Genomic DNA, 17345 nt, shown 5'->3' with positions numbered 1-17345 from the left:
ACACCAGGAACCGTGGTGTTGGCAGTCGAATGGCGCTAGCTGCGCAGCATTTGTGCACCGCCGCCGTCAGTGTCAGCCAGTTTGCCGTGGCATACGGAGCTCCATCGCAGTCTTTAACACTGGTAGCATGCCGCGACAGCGTGGACGTGAACCGTATGTGCAGTTGACGGACTTTGAGCGAGGGCGTATAGTGGGCATGCGGGAGGCCGGGTGGACGTACCGCCGAATTGCTCAACACGTGGGGCGTGAGGTCTCCACAGTACATCGATGTTGTCGCCAGTGGTCGGCGGAAGGTGCACGTGCCCGTCGACCTGGGACCGGACCGCAGCGACGCACGGATGCACGCCAAGACCGTAGGATCCTACGCAGTGCCTTAGGGGACCGCACCGCCACTTCCCAGCAAATTAGGGACACTGTTGCTCCTGGGGTATCGGCGAGGACCATTCGCAACCGTCTCCATGAAGCTGGGCTACGGTCCCGCACACCGTTAGGCCGTCTTCCGCTCACGCCCCAACATCGTGCAGCCCGCCTCCAGTGGTGTCGCGACAGGCGTGAGTGGAGGGACGAATGGAGACGTGTCGTCTTCAGCGATGAGAGTCGCTTCTGCCTTGGTGCCAATGATGGTCGTATGCGTGTTTGGCGCCGTGCAGGTGAGCGCCACAATCAGGACTGCATACGACCGAGGCACACAGGGCCAACACCCGGCATCATGGTGTGGGGAGCGATCTCCTACACTGGCCGTACACCACTGGTGATCGTCGAGGGGACACTGAATAGTGCACGGTACATCCAAACCGTCAACGAACCCATCGTTCTACCATTCCTAGACCGGCAAGGGAACTTGCTGTTCCAACAGGACAATGCACGTCCGCATGTATCCCGTGCCACCCAACGTGCTCTAGAAGGTGTAAGTCAACTACCCTGGCCAGCAAGATCTCCGGATCTGTCCCCCATTGAGCATGTTTGGGACTGGATGAAGCGTCGTCTCACGCGGTCTGCACGTCCAGCACGAACGCTGGTCCAACTGAGGCGCCAGGTGGAAATGGCATGGCAAGCCGTTCCACAGGACTACATCCAGCATCTCTACGATCGTCTCCATGGGAGAATAGCAGCCTGCATTGCTGCGAAAGGTGGATATACACTGTACTAGTGCCGACATTGTGCATGCTCTGTTGCCTGTGTCTATGTGCCTGTGGGTCTGTCAGTGTGATCATGTGATGTATCTGACCCCAGGAATGTGTCAATAAAGTTTCCCCTTCCTGGGACAATGAATTCACGGTGTTCTTATTTCAATTTCCAGGAGTGTAAAATTGGTTAAGTTTTTTAGAGATAATTGCTCCTTCATTGAGCTTCATGTATGTAATCATTTTTGTCCCAGGCATGTACAAATATTCATTTTAATTGTGGAACAATGTAGAGGAAATAAATCCACTTTTTAAAAGAACTGATCTGCTCGTCCCCCCCCCCCCACCCCCCCCCCCCCCCTCTAGACAACGCTCTAGTTCAGGCAAGCCTCATTAAATAATAAATATGGGCTTTTTATTTAGCGTAACTGAACTGTGCTCTTGATGTGATGGTTTTCCGTAGTAAAGCAGCTGCCCTTCATAGAACTATATATGTATCGTAGGAAATTTAGCTAATTTGTATGAAAAATTACTAATGAGGACTGCTCTCATTTGCATTCAATACAGTCTTGAAATCATAGAGCTATTTCAGTTACTGAGATTAGTAATATCCTAGGTTAAGGCAATGTAATGCTTACACCAGTTGGGATATTGTTTGTGTGTTGAGCACGTAAGTGCGACTGGGAGATAGTACTGTCCACCGCCGAGTCCCAGAACGTCACACTAGCACCAGTGATCCCTACAAGAATTATCAATTCGTGGTGACACTGCCAGGATCCCTGTCTCTGGAATGGCCTGACAGTTTGCAATCAGAAATAGCAATTTAGTGTGCAGAACTTTGTTGTAACGACCATTTTCCGGTCACCAATCCGCTCGCTTGTATTGCTTCTCAGCAGGTGCAATCTTGCTATCGAGAAATTTATATGTTTTATTTGTATTTTGAGATTTTTTGTTTATGTCAATGGTGTTATTTGTGAAGACAAATGAAAGTCCATATGAAGATACTTTATGTGTACACGATATTTATTTGTTTATTATATCATTTAGCTGTGCCTATTCGTTGAACATTAAATTAGATTAAAGTCCTTCTAAAGTATGGAAAGGGCAAACTGTACAGGCAGTAGTAACAATTACCGTGCCTGATACCCAGGGAAGTGAACAGATTTATGAGCAGAGTGGAAGTTATTCAGCTGGCGAAAGCGAAACTAACGTTACACCGAATAGTTCGATTTCTGGATTTCTGGGAGACCTACCAATACGGACAAACAATACCAAAAGAGAATGGAGGAAAGCGACGCAAGAGCAGAGGCGTGTATAGCTAGAGCGGCGGACAGCGATAAAGAAGCCGAGGCGAGAAGCAGAAGCAGATAAGCATAAGGATGAAACAAATTGAGCAAAGGCTGATGCAGATAGAGCAAGAGCCGATGCAGGGAGGAAAGAAGTAACGGAAGAAGAAAGCAGTTGCGGGAGAATATTGCAGAGTTAGAAAGGAGAACCGAATCTCGTCTCAAGTATGCCCAAAATAGGCCAATCCAGGCCCAGACAAAAGTGGTGAAAACGACTGAAGCCACGAAAGAAGAACTTGCACAAGGGGTGCAAAGTCTTCAGGAATGGCCAGTTTCAGAAGCGACCGACTCGGTGTAATTCGTAGAAACTGAAGAATATGATTTAATGAAACACGAAATAGAAAATTTGAAAAGAGGACCTAAGAGGTCACGAGAGGCGGAGACGCTCTTAAAAGTATCAGGTAATAGGAATGTTGGGGCCGAGGATTCACAGTCTAATAGTGCGACATTATCCGGCACGGGAATGCTCGAAAATACGAAAGAATATATTGCACAGGGAATGCAAAATCTTGGACGAACGGTGAGTTTAGGTAGCGCTAGAGCCAGTGCAATAACTTAAAAATGAGGAAGTAGTTTCAATGAAACGCAATTTGGAAAATTTGAAAAGAGGAACTGGGCGACCATACGTGACGGAGCCGGTATTGAAAATATCCAAGTGTGTGAATATTGTGAGTAAGAATTCACAGTTCAATAGCATGGCACTGTGCGGTACAGAGAGATAGTCGGGCCGCAACTTTGGTATGAAGTTATTTCTCTTTTTCATGTGATAAAGTGATACTCAAGGAATGCTAACTTGATAGGCGCTCCCTTGGTATACTAGATCAATTTTTATGACATATTTTAGTCCAGAATTTTGTAATGTTCCCAAGACTACAGAAAAATAATTAATTATTCTTTAATAAAAATAATAATCTTTGAAGATTTAATGTCTTTACAATTTTACATTTACAAATACATTCCATTTTTGCGCACCAGGGGATTACAGCAATGGTGTATGTATGAAAAACATGAAAAACATTGTCGACAAAGTTAAAATAATATGTCAAAATACTGCCTTCGCTTTGTTTTGTTTAATGTCACATGTTTCGCACATTATATTGTGGTATGAGTCAAACTTTTTCTCAAGTGTCTCACATGTCAAGTTGTCAATATCGTCAGCATTACTTTCATCACTGTTGATGCAGTTCATGCTACTTACGTTGACTGTCGAAATATCCATACATGTCTCTGATGATGCACCTTTACAATATGTTGTGCAAAATACTGTATGAGATTTGCAATTACAGTTACCTCGCTCGCATATCACACGTCCTCATGCTACTAATTCCATCAGTTCAGGAGGCCCTACAGAACTCATTCCACTGAAGTGTATTCACGAGTCATTTTCCACTTTTCAACCATTGTTCCTGAAAAATAACGTGGGAGGCGACAACTGCTTTGCCGTTTTCCAGTAAACGACTCACAAGTGAACTTGTTTTATGTGGTTTTTCAGGACTTCATCTGTTGCTGGAAGTAACTCTAAGAAGAGATCTCTCTTTTGGTTGTAAACAATTGCTGTCGTATGTGACTCATTGAGTCACATGGTCTATCGCTATACAAACGTGAACAGAGCTGATATCTGGCAGTCATTATTTGACGATTCTCAATGTGAATCTCGCCTAGTAATTTCAAGCCAAGATTATCATGTTTCTGCTACAAGGTGAATGGGTAAAAGACAGCGTCACATCTCCAATAAAAGTGTAGGATTAAAACAAACACGCCCGGGTTCCCGGGTTCGATTCCCGGCGGGGTCAGGGATTTTCTCTGCCTCGTGATGGCTGGGTGTTGTGTGCTGTCCTTAGGTTAGTTAGGTTTAAGTAGTTCTAAGTTCTAGGGGACTTATGACCACAGCAGTTGAGTCCCATAGTGCTCAGAGCCATTTGAACCATTTTGAACCATTAAAACAAACATGTCTATATCGTCGCTAACGATCTGGATGTCCTCCTTACCGTATTTGAAAACCATTTGTAGAACATAGGACAGTAGTGAGCGGATGAGTACTTCTTATTCACGAAGTGAACTTGTTTACCTCGATATTCGATGAAGAATAGCAAATCAGTAGGCTGTTCCTTACTTTGGACGCCACTTAAAACAATATTTCGTGTAGGAAGCGCTGTTGTCAATGTCAGGAGTAATCGTTTAACAGCACTATCAGATAAGCGTCTAATGTCAGAAGTAATTGTTTGACAGCACTAGCAGATAAACGTCTTTCTCGTTCATGGTTTTTAGTAGATGGAGTTTCATCATTATTAAAAACAATATATGTGTCGTAATCTCCTTTCACAGCATTTATCACAGTGCAGTGGGGAAGGGACGCATTATAACCAGTTGGCTATTACATAGCATACATCAAAGTGTTGCCATCATTGAGAGCTGAGCATCTGGAGGATTAGCTATTGAAGTAGTGACAGAAAGTTTATTTAGCAGAAATACTTTGTTTCCTTTCCGCATGTTACTTTGTTCATCAGTTAATAACAACGGAACAATAGAAAGTTCATATTTAAGAACATCTAAAAAATTTGTCTCCCTTTATTGAGGGATACTTAATAAGTGAGCAAATATTTTCCCTGTATCAAAAATTTATTTTTTCCCCGAACTGTAATGCTTGCCTCCATCACAGTCATGGTTGTTGCTTATCTATGAATAGTGACGTAAAAACCAGTAGGTAATCTGTTTTTGAAAGCAATGGCCATTGAATTATTATTTTAAAAGAAAGAAAGTTTTCTCTATTTTGTATGACGCCCTTTATTGGTAATTGAAAAATAACTTTTGATAAGGGGAAATTAACTGGAGTGCCGTTAATTTAAAGAAGCATCCAGGTAAAAAAAAATTGATAATGATAAGTTTAAATTATCACATGACACTGATTAATTTACCACTAAGAGAGAGAAAATTAATAATTCAAGATTTTGTCTAACTTGCTCTGATATCGTGAAGTGGACTGACCGCGCACATCGTTTGTTGGCCGTATGCCGATCATTAATATTACGCGTTAGCACTGCCCAGAAACTGCGTTTACAGATTAACTTAACAGATCTCAGGGACACACTAGTGGCTGCTAAAATTTTGAAAATCAATAATATTCGGCAGCGGCCAGCAAACGATATGTTGGCAGTCTTACAGTTCTCCTAGATGAAACATAGAAAAGTTGGCAAGCAAGGTTAATGTTGTGGAAATGAAACATTGGTAAACAATAACAATTACTCATCTACATCTACATCTACATCTACATACATACGGTGTGTGGCGGAGGGTACCTCGTACCACAACTACTATCTTCTCTCCCTGTTCCACTCCCAAACAGAACGAGGGAAAAATGACTGCCTATATGCCTCTGTACGAGCCCTAATCTCTCTTATCTTATCTTTGTGGTCTTTCCGCGAAATGTAAGTTGGCGGCAGTAAAATTGTGCTGCAGCCAGCCTCAAATGCTGGTTCTCTAAATTTCCTCAGTAGCGATTCACGAAAAGAACGCCTCCTTTCCTCTAGAGACTCCCATCCGAGATCCTGAAGCATTTCCGTAACACTCGTGTGATGATAAAACCTACCAGTAACAAATCTAGCAGCCCACCTCTGAATTGCTTCTATGTCCTCCCTCAATCCGACCTGATAGGGATCCCAAACCCTCGAGCAGTACTCAAGAATAGGTCGTATTAGTGTTTTATAAGCGGTCTCCTTCACAGATGAACCACATCTTCCCAAAATTCTACCAATGAACCGAAGACGATTATCCGCCTTCCCCACAACTGCCATTACGTGCTTGTCCCACTTCATATCGCTCTGCAATGTTACGCCCAAATATTTAATCGACGTGACTGTGTCAAGCGCTACGCTACTAGTGGAGTATTCAAACATTACGGGATTCTTTTTCCTATTCATCTGCATTAATTTACATTTATCTATATTTAGAGTTAGCTGCCGTTCTTTGCACCAATTACAAATCCTGTCCAAGTCATCTTGTATCCTCCTACCGTCACTCAACGACGACACCTTCCCGTACACCACAGCATCATCAGCAAACAGCCGCACATTGCTGCCCACCCTATCCAAAAGATCATTTATGTAGATATAAAACAACAGCGGACCTACCACACTTCCCTGGGGCACTCCAGATGATACCCTCACCTCCGATGAACACTCACCATCGAGGACAACGTACTGGGTTCTGTTACTTAAGAAGTCTTCCAGCCACTCACATATTTGGGAACCAATCCCATATGCTCGTACCTTAGTTAGGAGTCTGCAGTTGGGCACCGAGTCAAACGCTTTCCGGAAGTCAAGGAATATGGAATCCGTCTGATACCCTTCATCCGTGGTTCGCAAGATATCATGTATTGACGATACTTTTACATAGATAAATACTTTACACACCTTGAAAATATCTTTTCAGGTGCAAAATCATTCGAGAGAACGATCATTAAGCGAGAGATATCGAGGGAGAGAAACGACGCCGCTCGTGTCTATATACAAGTAGAGAACTGAAGGCAACTTTACAGTCATTTTTCCTCAGTCTCTTCCTGTTCTAGAAGCCTCTTGCGGGGAAAAATGTTTCGAGAGACTTCGCTGCGCTCCTTTCCGGCGCGCCTGATCGCATGAAATCATTGACGTCACTGTATTATTTGCCAATTAAAAAATACAATTGCTCTCTTTCACTAATTTTAACATCTTGTGGTCTCATACATCCAGGACCACAAGCATGAGTTAACAGCGCTGGAAATAGTAAGTAACACCGAACGATAAGATCACATTACGAAATTTGTGATACAAAAGTCAATTCTAAACTAAAAAAAACACAACAAAATGTGACACAGCAGCATATTATATGTACCTCATAATATGTTTATTGTATGTATAAATAGAAACATGTATTACAGACCATTGATGATGCTTCCCAAATAAAAGAAGCGAAACGCGTATTACAATAAACAAACTGCCTTCAATTAGTTGCATAGGGAAAGACGGAAAACAGAAAAAAATGACGAATTAATTACAATTTTACATTATAAGACAATTTAAAGACTATACACGGAATTAATACGTAGGTTTACATAGATCATTTTAGTTTTGAAGCTTAAATTTATTTACAAGTAAAAAGAAACGTTTCACCATATTGTCATCAATAGCTACAGAATCGCGAATATTTACTCTTTTAGCACCTTTCTGGCCAGTAACATTGTTAACTGTAGTACCTTGTTCAACTAATAAAGGATGCATCTGTAGTGAGAGAGCGAAATGTGATTTCTTGTTGTCGTCTCTTTATGAGAAGTGGGTACTGTTACACTTGATGCCCAAAACATTAGGCGCTTTGAGATGGGTACTTCATTACATACACTGCTGGAAAAAAATTAGTACACCTGGAAAGACAGCGTCGACTTTGATCCGCTTTATTTGTTCATGAGACCCAGAAAATATTAGATACAGGCTCCCAGGTAGATGCCACTTTCCTTGACTTCCGGAAGGCGTTCGATACAGTTCCGTACTGTCGCCTGATAAACGAAGTAAGAGCCTACGAAATATCAGACTAGCTGTGTGGCTGGATTGAAGAGTTTTTAGCAAACAGAACACAGCATGTTGTTATCAATGGAGAGACGTCTACAGACGTTAAAGTAACCTCTGGCGTGCCACAGGGGAGTGTTATGGGACCATTGCTTTTCACAATATATATAAATGACCTAGTAGATAGTGTCGGAAGTTCCATGCGGCTTTTCGCGGATGATGCTGTAGTATACAGAGAAGTTGCAGCATTAGAAAATTGTAGCGAAATGCAGGAAGATCTGCAGCGGATAGGCACTTGGTGCAGGGAGTGGCAACTGACCCTTAACATAGACAAATGTAATGTATTGCGAATACATAGAAAGAAGGATCCTTTATTGTATGATTATATGATAGCGGAACAAACATTGGTAGCAGTTACTTCTGTAAAATACCTGGCAGTATACGTACGGAACGATTTGAAGTGGAATGATCATATAAAATTAATTGTTGGTAAGGCGGGTGCCAGGTTGAGATTCATTGGGAGAGTCCTTAGAAAATGTAGTCAATCAACAAAGGAGATGGCTTACAAAACACTCGTTCGACCTATACTTGAGTGTCGCTCATCAGTGTGGGATCCGTACCAGGTCGGGTCGACGGAGGAGATAGAGAAGATCCAAAGAAGAGCGGCGCGTTTCGTCACAGGGTTATTTGGTGAGCGTTATGGCGTTACGGAGATGTTTAGCAAACTCAAGTGGAAGACTTCAAGAGAGGCGCTCTGCATCGCGGTGTAGCTTGCTGGCCAGGTTTCGAGAGGGTGCGTTTCTGGATGAGGTATCGAATATATTGCTTCCCCCTACTTATACCTCTTATACCTCCCGAGGAGATCACGAATGTAAAACTAGAGAGATTCGAGCGCGCACAGAGGCTTTCCGGCAGTCGTTCTTCCCGCGAACCATACGCGACTGGAACAGGAAAGGGAGGTAATGACAGTGGTACGTAAAGAGCCCTCCGCCACTCACCGTTGGGTGGCTTGCGGAGTATAAATGTAGATGTAGATGTAGATGGCGGCGTATGCCGCCTGGGAGACAGTACTGTTAATGGTTTCAACGTCGTCCGCCAACAGGTAGCGAAGTGGCGTACCTACTAGAGCGCCATCTGTGTCTTCCCTTTAACAGCGAATTCTCACAGCCAGTGGGCTCAATGTGGTGCAGACATGTGCAGCAGTCAGGCAATCATGCCACAGTGACGCAATCGTGCTTCCTACAGCCAACTGAGCGAGTTGGAAATGGGACAAATTGTGACCTCCTGAGTGGTCCTATCGGAGAATTGCTACACAAGTTGGACGGGCTTCGTCAGCTGTGGAATAATGCTGTATCAGTGGTGATGTGAACATCATCACTTCCGTAGACGAGTCTGTGGACGTACCCGCAGCATAGACGCCCGCCAGGACCGTCGTATTATAAGGACAGTAGTGGCACAGCACAGATAAGAGACCTTGTGAGCTCAGACATGTCAGCACGAACTGTTGCGAATCGGTTATCACCAGTAGGATTACAGGCACACACACCTCTAGCCCAACATCCACTCATGACACAACATCGACGTGCACGTCCGACTGTGCAGTCAGAGCATCACTTGGAAGATGGAATGGCGCGCTGTAGTCTGCATACAAGTCGTGGTCGTTTGCACGAATGACGTAGACTGATGACCACTGCCTCGTAGAGTGCATTTCTCTAAGACGCACTGGCTCGATCCCAGGCCTTGTGGTACGGTGCGCCGGCCACGGTGGCCGAGCGGTTCTAGGCGTTTCAGTCCGGAACCGCGCGACTGCTACGGTCGCAGGTTCGAATCCTACCTTGGACATGGATGTGTGTGATGTCCTTAGGTTAGTTAGGTTTAAGTAGTTCTAAGTTCTAGGGGACTGATGAGCTCAGATGTTAAGTCCCATAGTGCTCAGAGCCATTTGAACCATTTTTTTGGTACTGTGCGCAATAAGCTACAACTGCCCCTCGGAAGTACCACCTTATCCCGCGCCGCAAAGTACCGCTATCACGCTCGGATACTACGGTACACTAGCCCTTATTTTAATGAACAATAAAATGGCCCACCAGGAACTGAATGTGTACTTCTGTGAACAAAGAGTCAAACACAACTTCAACCCCAAATACCTTGGCATAACACTAGACCGCTTTCTGGCTTACAAAAACATCTAGAAAACGTAAGCCAAAAGCTAAAGAGTCGCAACAACATCCTGAGAAAATTGGCTGGCTCGACTTGGGGAGCTCAAGCATCCACCTTACGTACTGCCGCAATAGCCCTGGTATATCCTGTTGCCGAATATTGCTCTGCTGTCTGGCATTCGAGCACTCATACTAAGAAAACCGACGTCCAGTTTAACGAGTGTATGAGGATAATAACGGGTACTATTAAATCCACCCCAGTCCCTTGGCTGCATACTCTAAGCAATATCCCACCTCCACAATTGAGAAGGCGAGAAGCAGCAGCAAGAGAGTTGTCAAAAATTCATGACTCAGATTACCCACAGAATCTACCAATCCATGATGTTTTGAACGAAATACCATCGACCCGCTTGAAGTCACGGAAGCCTATATGGGTTAATACACAAGAACATCAACCTGACATCAAGGAGCAATGGCGGCACTTTTGGAATGATTCTGGAATTAAGACTAAATTAAACCGTATCAGAACGGGCCATGCAAGATGCAATGCATGTAAGTACAAGTGGGGTCTATGTGACTCACCAGCCTGTGACCGTGGAGCACCAGAACAGAACGTTCGCCATGTTATTGAGGAATGTCCCTTAAGAAGATACGCCGGACATGTCTCTGAGGTTATATATGTGAAACCCTCTGCTTTGGATTGGCTGTGCAATCTAGATATTGAGCTTTAAATATATGAATGAGTTTCTAGTCAGGCTTGCCAAGCCTTTACGTGTAGTTATTTTTTCTTGAGTGTTTGTACTTTATCCTTTTGTGCTATTGCTTGTTTTTTACACATGTAGTATTTACGCATTGTTTTGTTTTATACATTTCGTTTACATATTGTTGTACTTATATAAAATATTGTCGCTGTATTGGTTCAAATGGCTCTGAGCACTATGGGACTCAACTGCTGAGGTCATTAGTCCTCTAGAACTTAGAACTAGTTAAACCTAACTAACCTAAGGACATCACAAACATCCATGCCCGAGGCAGGATTCGAACCTGCGACCGTAGCGGTCTTGCGGTTCCAGACTGCAGCGCCTTTAACCGCACGGCCACTTCGGCCGGCTGTCGCTGTATTGCCATACGCAAAATAAATAAATAAACTAGCCCCTACAGCTATTGCGCTGTACCATCCACTGAAACCATGGCCGGGTACAGAGCTATACTCTACTCTACAAATACTGCGTTGTACCACCTCGTCCGAAACCGAATTCAGGAACAGCCCCTCCCCATACTCTACGGCACGGATATTGCGCTGTACTGTGGCGTGCAAAAACGTGTCCATGTACACGCGGGGGAGGGGAGGGGGGGGGGGGGGGGAGGGCAGCCGCCTTCCCTCCCACGGGCACTTCGTGCACAAAATAGCGCAATTGGGCTAGGATCTATGCAGTGTGTATGACCGGAAATCACGTGACCGGAAGTGTCGCTATCATGGATATTTAGAGCATAAAAGGATGCATGACAGCCGCTACCGATCAGTCTTCTGCGGTAGTTGAAAGTGTCAACATGGTTTCCTCCAAAGTCAAAGTCCTTAACATGCCTCAGCTATTAGGGAGGAGGGCGAGACCAACCGACGAACGCTTTGGTTTATGGCTACTACTGGAGAACCTGGACAATCGTGTTTCTGACACTGGCCACATAAATTGCACCGAAAATGGTACGCTCCTTAGCAAGAAGAATTTAAATATGCTTACGCCTATTACAAAACCATTTTGCGATAACATTATGGTAGTTAAAATCTGTGATCAAGGGGACTGTTAGGAGCAGTTAGAGAAGGGACTATCTGTATTGTTAAAGAAGGAGATGTGTGGCTCAATTAACTATTACCTACGTAGTAAATTCTCCAAGTTCGTCACTGCAAGAGATGGCGTCAAGGCGAAGCTACCATTTCTCCTACATGGAAGCGGCAGTGTGACAGCAAGAGGAATACTGGATAAAATCGGCAAGGAAGCACTGGAAACTATTTCCAAGAAATGTAAAAATCTTGTGGCTATACCATATAAAGTGGAATTACCCGACGTTAAATTTGATGTTCTAATGGAAGAGTTGCCTGGAATATTGCATCAGGTAGACGATTATTACCTTTTGGATTCAGACATAACGTAAGACTTTGCCGGAATTTTTAATGTGATTGTGGACAACGATAAGACAGCCTGAATAGACTGTTTAACGTGGATGAGCTCCAATTGTAGAGAAAAGGTACATAACAAATTTATATGTCAAATCACAAGTGCAGGAGTAAGCAAAGTTATCGGTGAGCATCTTACAGACTGTATAAAGTGTACAGACACGCGACTACGGGAAACTATTACGTCTTCTTTGGCTAAGGAGCATGGCACTATCAGGCTGGAGGCTACAATATACAAGTACAGAATGGATCGTGTGTTCGACCCACTGCAGAGCTGTTTAAGTGTATTAGACACTAACAAGCAGTATTTACAATGTGCTTTACTCTGTGCCAACTGCGTCTATGTGGTGTCGTCTAACTAATGATTTACCGAAGAGTTGCTGTGTAGCGTTTAACAATGTTCTGCAATTTGTCTATTCGGGTAATAAGAACACCCGAAAATTGACTGGTGTGCTGCATACAGTTTTAATTATCTACCTGTAAACTACGTAGAGGTTCTTAACACAGACTCCAACAAAGACAATATTAGTATTACACAGAAGTGTTAAAGCAGGAGTAACTTATTTTTCTCACTCTAGAACACTGTTCTCCCCAATACCGTCCGATATAGATATCGCCGAATTGGGACTAGTTCCTACAAATAATGTTATACCCCAAGTCTTAAGAAAAAGAGTAAATGTATCACACAGACTTAAACCATTCCCCATTAAAGAAATTACTCCTTTAAGTGCAGTTAATGTTTTATGTGTCCGCCCCGGTAGCTGAGTGGTAAGCGCGACGGACTGTCAATTCTAAGGGCCCGGGTTCGATTCCCGGCTGGGCCGGAGGTTTTCTCCGCTCAGGGATTGGGTGTTGTGTTGTCCTAATCATCATCATTTCATACTATCGACGCGCAAGTCGCCCAAGTGGCGTCAAATCGAAAGACTTACACCGGGCGAGCGGTCTACGCGAGCACGAAAAAGGAAACTGGAAATGGAAGACATCGAACTAAAGAAAAGAACACTAGAGTATACAGAGAAGACAGATGCCATAAAGGAAGAATATAAGCTGCAAATGGAAAAAGAGGAGGCTATTGCGGATGTACAGGTCAGGTTTACGTACGGATTTAAACACAGTGTGTGGAAAAATCTGTCCTGGAAGGAGGAATACAAAATATTGGCATTTACAGTAAACAGCCATGGAAACTAGTCACTTGTTGGAGTACTAGCCGAAATCAATGGAATGGAGAACTATATTAAAGGATACACGAAAAATGTGTTTATTAAGCTCTGTTCCCATTTGGATCGGCTTAAAAAGGATGGTTATATTCTAACTAAGTGTGGCGAGCTGGATGTTGTCCAGGTAGTAACAGAACAGCCATTTTCCGAGTTTAAAACTAATGAAATAACTACATTTAATGGACATTCGTTTGCAAAGGTTATAAACTTAAAGTTCTACACAGAGATCCCGCAAGAATGTGGAGCAGAAGAGTTGCCGACATACACACAGGAAGACGAGGAACGCTTTAACAGTAGCGTCATGGAGGAGATACGAGGAAAAATTAAAATCCGCGAATGCTCTCGCCTAGAAGAGCTGCAGGAAGGAACAGAGCTAATAGTTAAAGCCCTAAAACAAGTATTTTACGGGAAGAAAATTAGATATGTATTAGAATTCGAGAATATACCTTCTCTGTATTTGTCAAATTACTGGCTGGAGAAAGAAATAGATGATTCAGAGATTGATTTAAGTTATAAGTTAAAAATTAAATTGGACATTATTAAAACTACACCGAACAAAAATAAAGAAAGAGTTGTTTTCTGTGTGTAAATCTGTATGTAAAAGTTAATAAATATTTTGTACGAGAATATACACATGTCTTATATGCTAAGTTACCGAAAATCCTAAGACATTTCCTGTATACAACGATCTATGTGCCTGTATTTCGGATGTGGAAGTGAGCGAGCCGGCCGCGGTGGTCTCGCGGTTCTAGGCGCGCAGTCTGGAACCGCGCGGCTGCTACGGTCGCAGGTTCGAATCCTGCCTCGGTCATGGATGTGTGTGATGTCCTTAGGTTCGTTAGGTTTAAGTAGTTCTAAGTTCTAGGGGACTGATGACCACAGCTGTTAAGTCCCATAGTGCTCAGAGCCATTTGAACCATTTTGAAGTGAGCGGTCGGATGACCTTGAAAAGTAGTTGAGGCTAGGTAGTTGAAAGTTTAGCGAACCCCTTTTCGTACTTATATGAATGGGGGTGACGCCACACCTCATGCTTGCGGAAGCCGAGCAGGGGCTGTGCGCGGTTTGACATCTGACAGATGCGTCACTTATCGTTACCTCCTGTGCACTCTACTGGACGGAGGGTGGTGGACTGTGCTCGCACGCGTTGATTGCATTATTTTGCGAGCGGCTCTGTAGGCCGTGCTATGCGCTATTTGGTCAGTTTACGAGTACTGAACGTGTCTACACATCGCTGTGAAGAATTATTTAGGAGCAGTTTGCTACTGTGTACTGAAATTACGAGTTGGTTGAGTGTCTGTGGGCTGTGCAACGTGACCCCAGGCACATCAGGGTGGATGTTTTGTATCAGTGTGATAGATATACTCTATCGTTAAACAAGTTGTTTGAAAATAAATGGAGTGCACTCCATCCTTACTCTCCCTAGCAGCCCAGAGCAGGCTGAGTCGTTTTCCGACCATTTTCTCTCACCATCTTGGTTTACATCTCGAAAAGGACGACATCGTCCTCTGTTAGTGGTACTGAGTGCTATAGTCTAATTTAAAGTAGTTGTCACATGACAGGCAACGGGCTGCAGGGCTCCGCCACCAATAAACCAATGGAAGCCGGCGCGGTCGGCTGCCACTGCGTTGCCACTTCGCTCTGCTTAGCTGACTAAGGCATTGTGCCAGCCAGTCCTCAGCGTTGTAGACGTGCGGCTGAGAGATTTGAGTGACTTGTAGCTTCGAGTGTTTACGATGTCTGATGAAAGCAGTCGCAAGAGAGGGAGGCCGAGGCTGCACACTCCTCGGAAACCTCCAAAAAGTGGCGGACATGGCGTCGTTATACGCAGTCAGGCGCGTGAATACGTGTGTTCCTTAAGGGAGTATTTTGAGAGAGAGAGGGATGCAGGAGGGCCTCTCGTTCCTTTGGATAAGGCGGTGGTGCGAACTGCAGCTGCTCTGCAAGCTAGCGAACGATCAGTAATAAGAATCTGCAAGGAGAAATTCACGAAAGAAGGCTCAAGTTGGATACACCTGGGAAAAAGAGGCGACTAGAGAAGAGGGTCACAAAACTTGACTCTTTACAGGAAGATGGCATTCGTCGTCAAATATACGCATTTTATTTGAGGAAGGATTATCCAACACTCAAAAAACTACATGCTACCCTCACAGCGGCTGACCTGTTTCAGGGTAGTAAATCGTCTTTGTTACGAGTCGTGAAAATGTTAGGATTCCGCTATAAATCCACCGCTGGCAGAAAGTTACCAATGGAACGCCAAGATATTGCAGCCTGGCGATGCCGCTTTCTTAGAGAATTAGTGGAGACAAATTTTGATGATATCGTGTGGCTTGATGAAACGTGGGTGAATGCAGGACACAGTTTAAAAAAAGGCTGGACAGGCGGTACCATCAGCGGAAGTATGTCAGCTTCGATCGGCAGAGGAAAAAGGATAATGGTAGCACATGCCGGAAAGTCAAAAGGCTTCATTCCAAATTGTCTGCTGCTATTCAGTTCAAATAAGACCTCCGACTACCACGAAGAGATGAACCACAATACTTTTGTGAAATGGTTTGAAGACTGTGTGCTCCAGAACTTAACAAAAAACTCTATCATTGTTATGGATAATGCTCCTTATCATTCAGTAATACAAGACAAAGCACCCACGAAGGCAACGAGGAAAAACGACATTGTTAGCTGGTTACAGAAACATAAGGTGCAGTTCGACAGTAATTTTACAAGGGCAGAATTATTAGAACTTGTATCGCAACACAAGCTGAAGAACCCGTTTTACATTGTGGATGAAGTAGCAAAAAAATACGGGCATAAAGTGCTCAGATTGCCTCCTTACCATTGCAATTTCAACGCAATAGAGCTGATTTGGGCTCAGGTTAAACGACATATTGCTGCAGAAAATAAGAAATTCACATTAACCGAAGTGGAACGCCTTTTGAAAGAGGCAGTTGAAATTGTGACATCGGAAGACTGGCAGAAGGTAGTACATCACGTGAAAGGAGTGATACAGGACGCATGGAAAAATGAAGGTATCTTCCAACAAAGTGTCGAAGACTTGATTATATCTGTCAATACGAGCAGCGACACGAACAGTTCCACTGACTCTGACTCTGAATTAAGCGGTGTTCTCGCATTGTCTGATTAGTGTGTAGTGTACTTACTGCCACAAAATATTGTGTTTGTGAATTTATTTCGATTAATTCTTATTCTTGTTGTGAGACTAAGAAATACGGTTTGGGCAGCTCTCGTCATCTCCTTACGGTGAGACTGAATTTTAATTCTGTTTCATTTTATATATACACCAAGATGTTATTTGTTCAATGTGTGTAATAGTTTTCGAGATTTGCAATCTAAAGAAGAAAACTTTTCCGGACGCGAAAATTTCTCACACTTCAATAGTTAATGTAACAACGGCCCTAATTAAAATTAAGAAAATACACTCCTGGAAATTGAAATAAGAACACCGTGAATTCATTGTCCCAGGAAGGGGAAACTTTATTGACACATTCCTGGGGTCAGATACATCACATGATCACACTGACAGAACCACAGGCACATAGACACAGGCAACAGAGCATGCACAATGTCGGCACTAGTACAGTGTATATCCACCTTTCGCAGCAATGCAGGCTGCTATTCTCCCATGGAGACGATCGTAGAGATGCTGGATGTAGTCCTGTGGAACGGCTTGCCATGCCATTTCCACCTGGCGCCTCAGTTGGACCAGCGTTTGTGCTGGACGTGCAGACCGCGTGAGACGACGCTTCATCCAGTCCCAAACATGCTCAATGGGGGACAGAT

At 43.8% G+C, this 17345-nt stretch overlaps 1 non-coding gene across 1 annotated transcript; it reads left to right on the top strand.

Annotated features, from left to right (window-relative positions):
• The first annotated feature begins 13087 nt into the window (after positions 1 to 13087).
• Positions 13088 to 13160, top strand: Trnad-guc (transfer RNA aspartic acid (anticodon GUC)). The gene has a single exon. It is a non-coding gene; the product is annotated as a tRNA-Asp (tRNA).
• The last annotated feature ends 4185 nt before the right edge of the window (positions 13161 to 17345 follow it).

This window comes from Schistocerca serialis, chromosome 3 (genome assembly GCF_023864345.2).
Source record: "Schistocerca serialis cubense isolate TAMUIC-IGC-003099 chromosome 3, iqSchSeri2.2, whole genome shotgun sequence".
Lineage (NCBI taxonomy): Eukaryota > Metazoa > Arthropoda > Insecta > Orthoptera > Acrididae > Schistocerca > Schistocerca serialis.
This window is presented reverse-complemented; position numbering and strand designations above follow the sequence as displayed.